Raw genomic sequence first — 9,740 nt, forward strand, 5'->3', positions numbered from 1 at the left:
TTCACTGGTCTTCCTCTGTGCCTTCTTCTAGTGCTTTTGCCTGGCTAGAATATGTCCTTGATTTGTGGCAATAACTCTTGATTGTCAGATGGAGAGTGGCATCTGACTGCATCCACCTTTGCTACACCTCAGAATGTTGCATCACAAGGGACTATGGTAATCAAGCTGAATTAGGTTCCACACTCCTGGACTAGAAGATCAGTTTCATCCAAGAGACCCTAGTTACACAGTCTTCACTCACTCAAGCACTTTACCCCAAAAGGGGATTATTTGTGATGGGCTGAAAGCTGTTATACCCCTTGGGGTCCAGAGCTGTTATAATTCTTAGAGGAGCAGTTGTCCCAACTGCCTCCTTCAAAGCAGGCAGAAGCAGTTCCTCTTACAACAACGACAACGTTTTCCTGAACCCAGGCAGTCTATCCCCTATGGCTAGCTGCTATTATGCAAGGGCAAGGCTCAAGCATGTAAGTTGATGGCTGTACCTCTTCAAGAATCCTGTTTATCTCTTCAGGCTGCAAATAGAACCAGTTCATTTTCAAAGACAAGTTCCAAAATAAATATCCCTAAATGTAAGTAGGCTGAACAGCAGCAATACATTAGGATATTCAATTAAACCTTATAAAAACACTTAACTCTTCAACAGTATCATGAGAAGCTGCAATCCTATGCTCGCTTACCTGGAAGTAACCCCCAATTGAGCTCAATAGAATATGAGCATACTTATTCAGTAGCAAGTCTGGTAGTAATGGTAAAGTTAGCTATCCTTCATTTGCATTTATTTGATTTATCCTGTTCCATTCCAGTCCATAGTATCTTTGAAAGGAGAAAGCTTTTTTTTTTTGCTCAAAACCTGAGACTGAAAGATCTGCACCTTTCAACTGTGAGCTTTCACTTTAAGCTTCACAGACGTTAGAAAACTGAAGAACTGAAGGGTTGCTTGAACTGAGACAAGCTCCAACTTTTTAAAAGTATGTTCCACAACTATATTTTCAAACATTCATTTTTTACTTAATGCTGAAATTTAATGCAAGTGAGAAGAGTAAGAGGCTGTTAACAGTGTGACCTTGCTAATATATTGCAGAAACAATGTGTGTGGCAGACGCCAAGATTCACTCCTGTATGAAATACATAAAGACAGTGTGCGTTTTCATTTCAAGTGGATTACTTGGGTAGTAATTTCGCAGTAGCTCTGTTATCATGCAGCTATGGCTGGAACCCGAGGTCAAAGTCTAGGGTCCAACAGCTGGGGGGAGGGGGGAAGCAGGGAAATGACCAGAAAGATTTTGGAGGACGACCCCCATGTTAGCACCTGTGCCCCACCAGGACTGATGCTGGTTGTTTATACTCAGGAGGTAGCCAGCCAAGCATGGGAAGGTTACAGATGCTCATTTTATTCTACCAGTACTGCTGGTAGAAGACTAAGAAATAGATCCCCAAATGCACATTTGGGTTAAAGGCGGGTCTTGAGTCTGAAAAAGTTTGCGACTATTGGTCTACTCTAGATGGTGTTATGATTTAAGCGAGTTTAAAATGAAAACTCATGCTCTATAGAAAGACCAAGATTGGCAAGTATGGGTTTTCTTTTTGATCTAACATATAAGAAATCAAGAAATAGTTGTAAAGCATGGATTACAATAGGAGAGAATGAATATATCAGTTGTCTTCTTCACAAGTGGAGCAACATACAAGGATCTCCATCTCCTCTAGTGAGACCATTAAGTCCAGCCTCTAAAATTATCTATTGACCTGTAAATTGCAGCAATTGTTTGACTTAATTTTTTCTTATGAAGCTTTTAATTTCCCCCCAAAACTTTTTACTTTTTCTTATTTGTGCCTCTGAAAGGTTACCTTCCCAAAAGTGTTTTTTCTCCCCTGTGGCTTCCCACTGTTACCTGTCTTTGTGCTTCTGTGCTCAGATGTTCAAGGTGTGTATGCATTAGTTAACCCATCCATTCAACTTATGTAAGCCACTTCTGTAAAAGGAAATGACTTTCAGGAATCTTGCTCAAGTTTAAACAAGACAAGTACCTGGCATTGTCCTCACCCTTTCTAAATCAAGTCAATTTTTAGTCAATTGTCTGAACAAAACAGTATCTTTAGAGACCCCCCCCCCAGTTTTGTCCCCCTACTACTGCATAACTGATGGACAGAGCAACATAACTAGACTGTCTTAGAAAAACTGCTGAGTTCAGATGTGTTGCTCTGCTGTGTTTGCTTTTTATGTGTGAATCAAGACCTGGCAAATGAAGATAATGACTGAGTTGGCAGATTTGGCTGCAGTTTTGGGTGTGTATTTGTCTCTGGAAGGAGCTCTTCCATCTATTTACCTTTTTCTTGCCCTGAGCCATAGGGAAAGGTGACAAGTGAGTTTTAATTAGCTATTTGCATTTGTTGCAGACGCCTTAAAAGAAATAGCCTGGAAACTGCTTTTGCATGTAACTTATCTGAGGGCTGTGCAAGACTGCTTATGTAAAGCACAGAATGGCAGTGGGGGAAGAAGAACCATAGAAGAAAAAGACAGTTTACTAATGCTCAGAGACATCAACGTATTACTTCAATGTACATGGGCTAAGCTCTAGCACTGCAAATCACTTCTGGTCTCAATGGTAGAAAACCCTGGTTCAAATTAAACGGAACCAGGGAAGAGAAGGTAAGATGTTCATCTGTGAAGTCATACATTTTACTGCATATAACTGCCAGTTTGCACAAAAAGAATTACTGTTTTGTTTTTTGTCAATTAGAATCTGCGGAAGGCATCCAGGTAACTGTGGCCTCCTATGCAAAGTAAGTTTATTTGAAGTTTATTATGGTGAAAAGGCCCCACATCCCCTCCTCCCACTATGGAACTTTTTTCTTAACTTTGCAAACCCAGAATAAACCTATGTATTATAAAGTTTAAGATTAGATTCCTTCAAAAAAAGTGGCTCATATTAAGGTACAGTACATCAATAGCATGGCTTTTTGTAGGCTAGTAACTTTTGTGAAGTTATTTGCAAGGCTCATAATATACACGACTGAACATAAAACCTTTGTTATTTCACCCAAACAGAACGACTAAAGCAGGCTAGATATTTAACTTTCCAAAAACTAGATCCAGCTTTGTCTAACTCTAACCTAGGGGTGGAGGGTAGTATGGGGAGAAGCATCTTATAAGATCCAAAATTGGGTAACTTGTTTTGAAGGACAACTTCAACAGGCTGGTAAATTTCATTTGATCATTAATATGGCAGCTACTTCATGTTACTATCTCAAACAGAAGTTTCTTGAATGTCAAGTTATAAAAGCCTTCAAATGTGATATGATACTTCAAACGAGGACAATCAACTTGGCATGAGCTCCCAAATCCCTTTCACTTGCTCTTCTTCCTTCTGTAGCTGCGGAGTAGTCTGAAAACCTACGGTATGCTATAACTGCTGGCTGCTAGACACTGAACTGATTTTAGTGCGCTATATTGAGGTTTTGCAAAAACCAACTGGGATGCTGCTATCTAAAATGGGAACAACTGAATGATTAAAAGAAACACCTCTACCAACTGTAGCTTGTTGCTGAGAATAATAGCTTTCATATTCAAATTAGATTAATACCTGAAATAAGCAGATTGGGTCCACTTTAAATAGCTGAGCAAGCTGCCTATTTCTGCTCAAGCAGTACCTGCTCTAATTTCAACACATGGAAACCTACTTTCAGGTAAATGCATTTAGGAAAAGGTTATTCTTACCAAGACCAGTGGGACTCCTGGTAAACATTCTGAGGTTTGCAGTTTTACACACCTGTCTGCTTTGGGAACTGTTTGGCACAGACAACAGGCCTGCCACACAAAGCCACAGCAAGATAAGCAGAAGAGAGTTGTCCACTTCAGTTTGGTACAGGTGCCTTTCTACTTTTTGTAGCAGTACTAGACAGATGGGCTACTGTACAGAAAAGGGACAGAAACTTACTTTTACATAACCTGCACTATCTACATAAAAGTAAACAGTAATACCATCACATTTTATCCCCAATCTTAGAGAACTAAGTGCCTTAGAATTTCACCAGAAATAAGTTCTTAGCTGCTAATCAGTGGGTTAATTGCATGGGTTAATTGTTAAGCAGTCATAGCAAATGCTCACAGCTGGCCCAATAGGCACATAATGCTAAACCACAGTTGAGTGCTATGAGGACAAGCCTTTACAAATTTGAGCCAAGCTTGAGCTTGAGCCCTTCTCCTCACACGTGGCTGGGAGGAGGGCTTCTACCAAGTTAATTTGGCTTACAACAAGCAATGGTTAGTTGCTAGACAACCTGCTTCAAATCATGAATTATAAAACTGGCTTGCTTAACTAACCACAGTTTGTGGTAAACCATCCTGGGCATGTGGGAGGATGAAGAGGGTGGCTGGAGATACAAAAACAATGTTTCACTCAAGCACACAGAGGCTTATCCATACAATGTTACATGTAAACGCACATGCTACCTTGAGCAAGTTGAGCATTCTATACCTTTCCCAACCTGGAGGCAAGCATAGACATAGGGAAACCCTGAGAATAAGCATGATTTGAACTTTTAACCTGCAACACTATAGTCAAAACCTTCTCCTGTTTACCAGCAGATTTCTCCAGAATGTAGGCTCCATTATCTTATTACCTGAAGTAACAAAAACCGCACATGCACATTTCTTTCCTTGTGAATTACCAATTTGGTACTGGGCAACAAAATGTGTTCACTGGCAAAGGTGTGAACTACAGAGGAGAAAGCAACCCCCTATTTTTTATCAATTACCACAATGTGGCCAGTCGTATTTGCAATTATCTTTAGGAAGGAAAGTCTATACAGTAGACCCTTGGATTACGTTACGTAAACTTTGGGTTGCGAAAGCAGCAAACCTGGAAGTATTCTTCCAGGTTTCGCCGCTTGCGCATGCATAGAAGTGCTCTACATGCCATGCACATGCGCATAAGCAGCGCCTCCGGTTGCAGAAACTTCAGGATACGGCTGGACCTCCAGAACGGATCCTGTCCGCAACTGGAAGTACCACTGTACACCATTTCTTAGTCCACCTGTCCTTTCTCCTTGGATGAAAGATCATTTAAACACAATAATGGTTCTAATGTGAGCTTGTTAGCATCTGGTGAAATAAATCAGATTTTACTTCAATCAGCCAATGACCCTGAGGGTCATCTATTCTAACCCCCTGCAATGCAGGAACTAAAGTACCCATGACAGATGGCCATCCCTCTTCTGCTTAAAATCTCCAATGAAGGAGTGTCCACCACCTTCCAAGGCAGTCTGTTCCACCATCAAACAGCTCTTACTGTCAGAAAATTATTCCCGATGTTTAGTCAGGATCTCTTTTCTTGTAACTTGAATGCATTGGTTCAGGTCCTACCATCTGAAGCAGGAAAAAAACCAAGCTTTCTCCATCTTCCATGTGACAACCCTTTAGATCTTTGAAGGTAGCTGTCCTATATCTCCTCAGTCTTCTCTTCTCCAGGTTAAGCATACCCAACTCCTTCAACTGTTCCTTTATTATGTTGGTCACCCTCCTCTGATAAATCAAAGCTAAAATCCAATGCAGTTTGACAACCTTATACCTACTGATTTTAATGAGAATCCACATGCCTAACTTCACAAAGGATAATGCTGTATAGATTAGAATCCTTATTTTCTCACAATAATCTTGTAAAGCAGACTACAGGTGAGCAGAAACAGAATCTCATCCAAGACCATCCCCAGTCAGAGTTGGGATTTGATTCCAAGCTATCTCTACACAAGTTCAATACCGTCAGCTGGCCTATGGTAGTTTATCTAGAGGTACATGCAAAAATTAAACACCTTAAAACAAAGAGTCACTGACCAAAATAATAATCAACTTTCTGTAGTGAGATGTCCCAGTTTGTACAAAGAGAGAAAAAAGGGAAACAAAGCTATACCTTAATAGAGTAATGTTGATGAAGGAGAGAATTGAGATGGTGTTAAGAAAAGACAGGGAAAGAAGTTAACTTGAAGGGAATGAGGTGGAGAGTTACATAGGAAATGATTGTACAGGAGCAACAGATTAGATACTTCCCAGAATCTTCTGGGTTTTTATTTGCTTGTTTTTAAACAAATGTCTGTGCAGTCACTATTCTACTAAATATGTAAGTGAAAATCTTCTATTAGCTTCCAGTGTTCCAGTTTTTAAAAAATCTTATGTTGCCTTTCCCTTATATTCTGTAACCTTCCATTACCCCAAAATGTCTGCCTAAAGGTCTGCTGGGCATTGTGGCACATTTAAGGAAAGTGATAGAAGTCAATATGTAAAGGAAATGGAGTTTGAAGAAATTATGTAAGAATTGCTTCACAAAGAGTGAGGTTTTAAGAACAGAAGATGTATTTTAAAAAGTCTTACATTATCAACAGGTGACAGATGCCTATGTTGTGGATTAGCAAATGTGATCTACATCACAGTGTAAATAAAATTAGCCATTAAGAAAATATACGAGATAGAAAGAGGCATAAGATCAACTTTTAAAAATAGAAGCGTAAGTGCAATAGGGCCAAATGGAAAATCTGTTAAGGGGTGACACAAGGAAAGGATGGCTAAACTATGGACTGCTACCACTGTAAAATCTGAGAAAGGAAAGCAGGGTGGATAAATGACAGACGGCAAGGCAAACCTCAGGGAATTGACAATGATATTTAAAATAGATAAAAACCTGAAGCAATGCTAAGACAGTCTATTACAGCCTTTCCTAACCTGTTGCCCTCCAGATGTTACTGGACTCCAATTCCCATCATCCTTGACCATTGGCGATGCTGGCCAGGGCTGACAGGATCAGAAATCCAACTACAACTGGAGAGCACCAGGTTGAGCAAGGCTGGTCTATTCAACAGTTAATGGGTAAGGAACTAAGGGGGAGCAAGAGAAAGAGGCAAAGCCACTATCAGGAATAAATTGAGAAGATGCCTCGTTGTAGGAAATAGTGAGTAGACTTATTGTTATTTTTGGGAATGATTGGCATGGGAGAAGCTTGTATGCATTTTTAATAATAATAATAATGATAATAATGATGATGATAATAATAATAATAATAGTAAACAGGTGAATAAATGCTGGTGAAGCAGTCATACTTATAGGCTGTGTTTGTGTGCAACCATGCAATACATGAATGTATCCAAATTTGCTTATCCCCCTTATCCAATCCCCCCCACGTGGCTCCTTTCTTTTTGTTTCCTATTACATTCTGGCGGGGGGGGGGGGCTTCCCATTACCTAAAACCCAAGTAAATAAATCACAAACAGCAGAGGGAAAGCGACAGGGCGGGAAAATCTCACGCAGGAAGGAGGCGAGCGGGGACAGGGGGATGCCGAGGGGTACCAGCCAAGGAGGGTCACAGAGCCCGCGGGTGGGGGTTAGAGAAGGGGCGGGGCAAGTGCAACGAGGGGGCGGGGCTTGCTTCTGTGTTTCCCTCCACCCGCCCCTCCTCCTCCTCCCGAATCCCAAACCCACCCACAGACCCCCGCCAACCTCTTTTAAGTCCCCATTACCTGCAATTGACGAGGCCCTCTCCTCCTGGCCCAGTCGGTGTGTGTATATATGTAGATGTATATATAAATATATGTGTGAGAGGCCGAGCTTTTCTTTTCCGTACCCCTCCCCGGGCCCAGAGGCGGCGGCGGCGCCTCCTCCTCCGCCCCCTTATCTGGGCCCGCGTCTAGGCCCGTGCCGGGCCATGGCGGCCACCGTCGCCGCCACTAGCCCCCTCAGCCGTTGGTTCTTCTGGGCTCGCGCTGCGGGCGTCAAAATAATAAAAAGGGAGGGGGAGGGGGGAGAGCAAGCGAGGCCCGCGCGCCCTTACGCAGGCGCTCTCAGACGGCCGGGGGTGAAGCGGCGGAGGGGAGGGGGGGTTGATCTTAGAGGAGGCGGCGACGGCGGCGTCGCGGGGCCACTCACGCGCTGGCTGGGCGGCTGGCGCGCGCGCGGGGCCCAGGCGCTCGAACAGTTCTCCTCCTCCTCCTCCCCCCGCCCTCCTGCCTCCCTCCCTCCCTCCACGCCAGCCAGCCAGCCAGCCAAGCCTAGCCTAGCCTAGCCGGGCACTTTGTTTGTGTCCCACAATGCAACGCGGTGGCGGCTGTTGTGAAGCGGGAGGGAGGGAGGGTTGGCGGAGAGCAGTGGGCGGGGCCACGAGCGGTGGTCGGAGAGGGCGGGGCCAAAACTGGAGGTTGGGGAGGGGGGAGGCGGCGGAGGGGAAAGCGTCTGGCGTCGCGTCGGCGCGCGCGGGGAGCTGGAGCGCGCGCTCCGTGTTTCGCGCGGCGGGGGCGAGCCGCGAGCACCGGGCCTCCTGAGGGGGAGTCGCTATAAAGCTTATCTTTCGGCGTATCCCCCTGAGAAATGTTTGCGTTGTAATTATTTTATATATTTATATTTATTTTATTTTTAAGTTTTACCACAGCGCTCCACGGCTGTGGTAATAGGAGGCTTTTCTCCCTCCCTCTTAAAGCTTCGCTCTGAGGTGATTTCAAATCACTGCGAGCCTAAAATCATTTTTATCTCGGTGGGGAGCGGGGTAAACTGCATTGGGAACGGCGGGGCCAACTTCAGGGTTTCATGGGGAAGCCCGGGGAGGGAGGAGAAGATGGCAGGTTGACAATCCTAATTGAAAATTTATTTAATAAGGAACCCCCAATACACGTTGGGTAACCCAGAGTAGGCAAGTATTTAGGAGGGTTGTTGGGGTGGAGATCGTGGTTATAAACCCTCAAATGGTTTGTTTGTTTCATAAACTTTATGATTTATTATTATTTCATAAAATTTATACACCGCTGGATTGTAGAAAACCCCAAAACTGTTTACGAAAGACAAAACAGTAAAATCAAGAAAAAATTGCTACATTGTTTTAAAGGATACAAAACAGAAGAAAATTACTTCAATTTCCTAAGCATCTGGGTAGGCTTGCCTAAACAGGAATATTTTTAGCAGGCCCACACACACAAAAAAATATAGTGAAGGCACCTGCTTAATCTCAATATGCAGGGAGTTCCAAAGTGTAGGCCCTGCCACGTTAAACAATTGAGTTCTGCATTTGTAAGATGTTACAAATGTGGACCGGGTATTTATGTGGCACATGTAGTAGCCAATTCTGCTGATTGAAATGGTCAAGTGGGCACATGTAGGGTAAGGCGATCTTGCAGGTAAACTGGTCCCACTGGTTAATTGTAAACACCCTCAAAGCAGTTTAAAGATATAACAATAAAATTGTCACTGAACAATTAACAAAAATAACTTGAAAGTTAAAAAGATAAATTAATAATAGAAAACAAATTAAAACTCACATCATTATTTATTCTTTATTATAATTTTTTGTTAACCACCCTTCACCCTAAACATAAACAACATATAAATAATAAATACCTGTTTAACTGTGCAATCCTGAGCATGTCAACTCAGGAGAGGAATTATGTTTGGGAACATGGGGGCGGGGCAAGGATTTTCTAACCACAGTACAAGAATAAGTACATAAGATCAAAACCCACCACGAGGAAAAAATGTTTCATTTTGATGTTAGATTGGGTGCTAAAAATCTGAGATCAGTTGGGTAGATATGGTTAACAACAGTGTGAAGAGTTGAAGAATGTAAGCAGACAGATAACAGGTTTGTTGAAACGTAACATACTTCATAATGCATTCAAGTTTTGAAAGATTCAGGAGCTTGTCCAACCACATAATATTGGGTGCAATTTCAGGAGTTTTTGGAAATGAATTGTGATTTAAAAGAAGAAAG

At 42.6% G+C, this 9,740-nt stretch overlaps 1 protein-coding gene across 8 annotated transcripts in view; it reads right to left on the reverse strand.

Annotated features, from left to right (window-relative positions):
• ZBTB44 (zinc finger and BTB domain containing 44) overlaps positions 1-7,994 on the reverse strand; it is a 28,429-nt gene extending 20,435 nt beyond the window's left edge. Inside the window, exons 1-2 of one of the 8 annotated variants that reach the window (XM_053366380.1) lie at positions 3,771-3,884; positions 1,893-1,973 (exon numbers count right to left, since the gene is read on the reverse strand). The gene's annotated coding sequence lies outside the window, so the exon portion shown is untranslated. Of the gene's footprint in view, positions 1-1,892; positions 1,974-3,718; positions 3,885-7,506 lie in introns of those variants that run through there. The other 7 variants (XM_053366379.1, XM_053366378.1, XM_053366383.1 and 4 more) reach the window with 7 other exon arrangements.
• Positions 7,995-9,740: the final 1,746 nt, after the last annotated feature.

Source organism: Podarcis raffonei, chromosome 15 (assembly GCF_027172205.1).
Source record: "Podarcis raffonei isolate rPodRaf1 chromosome 15, rPodRaf1.pri, whole genome shotgun sequence".
Classification (NCBI taxonomy): domain Eukaryota; kingdom Metazoa; phylum Chordata; class Lepidosauria; order Squamata; family Lacertidae; genus Podarcis; species Podarcis raffonei.